Raw genomic sequence first — 4,123 nt, forward strand, 5'->3', positions numbered from 1 at the left:
TCTCATTAACAAGGCTATCCCAAATGTCCGGATCGGATGCAGGAACAGCTTTACTTTTACTTTTCTATTACCTGAACGCATGACGTCTTTTTTTAACAGCAAAAATTAAGGCTTAGATTTAGCCCTATTTTTCTCATTGCTTAGAAAGTATGATTGTAGAACATGATTAGAGTTTCATAACACTATTTATGTCATCAATTTAAAGCAGTCCCCATGTGGTATTTGGGTATATTCTTTGTTTAATTATGTTAGGGATTCAAATGAAAATTTATCTCCAAAGTTTGATCACTCTGTGCGGGGAGTTGGGAACATCATCATCCTCTATATTTCATTATGATCATCATCGCGATAATGATCATTATCATCATCGTCATCATCATTGTTTGAAAAGCAAAGTAGATAGGGGGGGTATTAATAGATTTGTAGATAAAAAATATAAAGATAAAAATAATGTTTAAAATTTGGTTTAGTTATAATCGGCTGGCCGTTTCGCTACGAAGGCTTCCTCGGGAGCAACTGTGAGTAAGACTAATGCAGGGCTGTATGGTATCAGGGAAAGGGGCCTAAAACCATCGACATCATCATGATCATTATCGTCATAATCATCATCATGATCCGGATCATCATTATTATCATCAACATCATCATTGTCATTATCATCATTATTGTTGTGAGCATTATATTTTTAAAGACTAGAAAAACTAGTGAAGACTTGAGTATTTTAAAGTCATTGACACAATATAAAACGCGTTCTAAGTTTCATGTCTCCCCCCCCCCCCCCCCCCCCCCAAGGACTTGGTTGGGAACTGGGCAAAATAATAATAACAACAATGTGGAAATAATACGTACACTTACATCATGAGGAGCAAAAGTACGTGCGAGAAAAAAAAATATCCGAAAGGCCAAAGAAAGGGAAAAACTGTGGTTAGTAGTCGTTCAAATTAATGGACATGTGGGTCTACCGTCATATCATTATAATATTATAGTTGCGCGGGGGTCACTGGAATGCAAGGGATGAGTTGTATTTTACGTGGTAATTTCAGTGTCTCTGAAATGTAGCTCGTCGATGTTTAAGACAGTGAGAATTTGATGAGATCCCACATAGATTTATATTGATTTTCTTTGATGAAGCTTTTCTTTTATAGGTTTTTAGACTACATGCATTTCAATACCAAGGAGCTGCAAATGGAAGGCTACTTCGCGACCAGGGTTGATGAATTAATGTTGGCTAACTGGCGTGCAGAAATATTTTTATACTGAATATCTACGGTTATTAAATCTGGCACTCTGGATGGAGGTAGTTTGACCTACATGTTGGGCTGGACAGACTTTGCCTGAGATTAGGGAAATGTCGTTTCTCATTTTACAGGCGATACTGTGTGAAATATATTATTTTTTATATTGGGGCCTCAACATAGTTGGTCACTGTCATGTATGCACATGTTTTACATCTATGTTTTTTCAAGGATGGTTTTGGGGCGGGGTACACGGGTTTTTAAGGAGGAGAGGACATGGGGGTTAATGCTTTAGTAAGCGTGAGGAGATAGCCGAGATACAGGTTTGGCAAAGTGATTTATTTTTTTTCGGGGGGGTCTCACACTAGCTGGACAAAGAAGAGTGAGGAGAAGAGGCAGGAGGGGAGGAGACCAGCAGTAGCCTGGTCGGGTCTGACTGGACGAGAGCCCGGGGGGGGGGGGGGAGGGAGTTGCTCGTGTATGGTGCACAATGCTCCTTAGAGCGGTGGGATTATTGTTCTCAAGAGCAGGGGGTGGGGGTAGACTTGATTATTTAAGTTTTTTTAACAGATCAATATTTTTTTTGCACCTGTTAGCTATATTCCAGAAACTTTCTTTATAAATACTAATTAAAAATCACAGAGGGTGGTTTCTACAGATTTTAAAAGTTTACAGCTGTGACAATAACACCTTTTAAAAACAATTGTGTTATGGGTTTTTTAATGGTGACATTATGCTTATAGAACGCATATTTTGAGAACTTTTACCGAATTATTAAGAAAAGTTTTTAAATTTAGTCTCAATTGCTGTGGGAAATATGATTAAGTTAAGACACATTGATACAAACTGCTGTGAAAAGTAAGGGGTACACTGATTCACTCTCTAAAGAGGTATTTGAGTTTGAGGGTAAGTTGTGCCATGAATTTTTGACCGCGCTATAAACTGTTTAATGGCGTTGCTTCAGTTATCATGGCACGTGTTCAGACAGGGGTGATCCACGATAAATATAATGTAGATACCGAATAAATTTAATGGCTTAATCTTCTGAATGTCATAATAAGCTCTCCGTGGTGCACTTACGTTGTGTAGTTTGTAAAGGGAAACGAGAAGTGAGACATGTCAAGCACGATTTTTTTATATATGATTATCATCATGCAGCAGAAAGATGAGTGCAAACCTGGGCTTCAAGTTCATGGTCTTGGAGAGTCAGTATCTTGACTAGGCCTATAGGCCTTACCAGCTCTTCTGTGATTACCAGTCAGTAAATATCTAATGCAAACGGTTGTTTGGGTTGTGGAACCATTTCCTCCGGTTACAATTAAACTGAGAAAAGCGGGGAAAATTAGATGTGCTTCAAGCTCAAAGTATCTTTAATCTTCTAATCCCTTTACTTATTCTGATGTTGTTCATTTTTCCGCTTGCTATACTCTCTCTTACAGCAACACCTACTGTCTCCATATCATAATGTCAACATCACGGCCAGTCCTATTGTCCATCCTTTCATCATCACTGTCTGCGCTTTGAAACTAATCTCACGTCGTATACTCGATTCACTATGGGTCGCCTCTTTAGCAAATCGTCAACCGGCATTGTAACGCCATTCAAGTTGTTATGATTTTCTTTTGTTTCAACATCATTTTCATCTTCAGATTTTTCTATGTATGTAGAACCTATGACACCTTTAAGTAGATTACGTCTTCTCAGCGTCGCGCGGTCCATTTAAAAACCTCCATGGAACTCCCTCGAAAGTGATCTCAGTAATTTGCCTGCAAATCGAAAAATGTTCAAGCAACTCAACTTCTGACAGCAAGAAACATTCCAAAAATGATATTTCAATACTAATACTTTATTTGAAAGTAAAAAGCGAAAAATCAGGCTCTTTGATACGTGCACAACTTCCTGGTGCCACGTGGAGCGCGGCGGTGTGAAAGGTGAAATAACGCGCGCAAAAAACCAGCACGGTGCGTCTCGAAGTTGTGTAAAAAAAAAACGTAGCGTGGCGCGATGTGAAAAAAGTTAAATCGTACTTTTTATAACCTCTTTGTGTTAAATCGCTTACTATTGTTTTGTTTTTTAAGTCACAATCCATGTCCCAAAACCATTTGGATACCTATAGTGTGGTCAACAATTCGTGGCGCAACTTTTTGTCAAATATTAATTCTTCAACTATCGCGAACTTAAAGTGTCCAGCTTTTACACTATGACTTGTATCAATTTATCTTAACAGGTGAATTTTTGTAATCACCTGTCAGCTGTATTTTAGAACATTCCCTAAGAAAATATACTAGATTAGATCTAGTTAACAATCCCATTGGATGATTTCTACTGATTTTAGATCTGATAAGTTTACAGCCCGAACAAGATCGCTGTCGAAAGCAAGTCCGTCATTTTTCTTCTTCTAATCTTGACATTATGCTTTTTTAACGCATATTTTCAGAACTTTTAGTGCAAAAAAGTGTTCGTTATCGAATGAATTTCTTAAAACAAGTTTTGCAACCAAAATCTGCTGTGCAAAGTATGGGTGACATTGCTTCATCCATTAAAAAGATAATCTGAGCGAAGTTGCGCCACGATATTTTGACCGCACATACACACTCACACACACACACACACACACACACACACACACACACACACACACACACACACACACATACACACACACACTCCAGACTAATATACAGATTAAACACTCCCCCCTCCCCTCCCTTTACTAACACACACACACACACACACACACACACACACACACACACACACACAATTTTTTATCGTCGGTGGGCCGCATCGATACCATGATCAATACCATCAAAGATTCTGTATAACAAGATGGTTCACTACTCTCTTTGAACCAATTAAAAAAGTGTCCTCAAAATCCAGTGGCGCCC

The sequence above is a fragment of the Aplysia californica genome, unplaced genomic scaffold (genome assembly GCF_000002075.1).
Source record: "Aplysia californica isolate F4 #8 unplaced genomic scaffold, AplCal3.0 scaffold00227, whole genome shotgun sequence".
NCBI lineage: Eukaryota > Metazoa > Mollusca > Gastropoda > Aplysiida > Aplysiidae > Aplysia > Aplysia californica.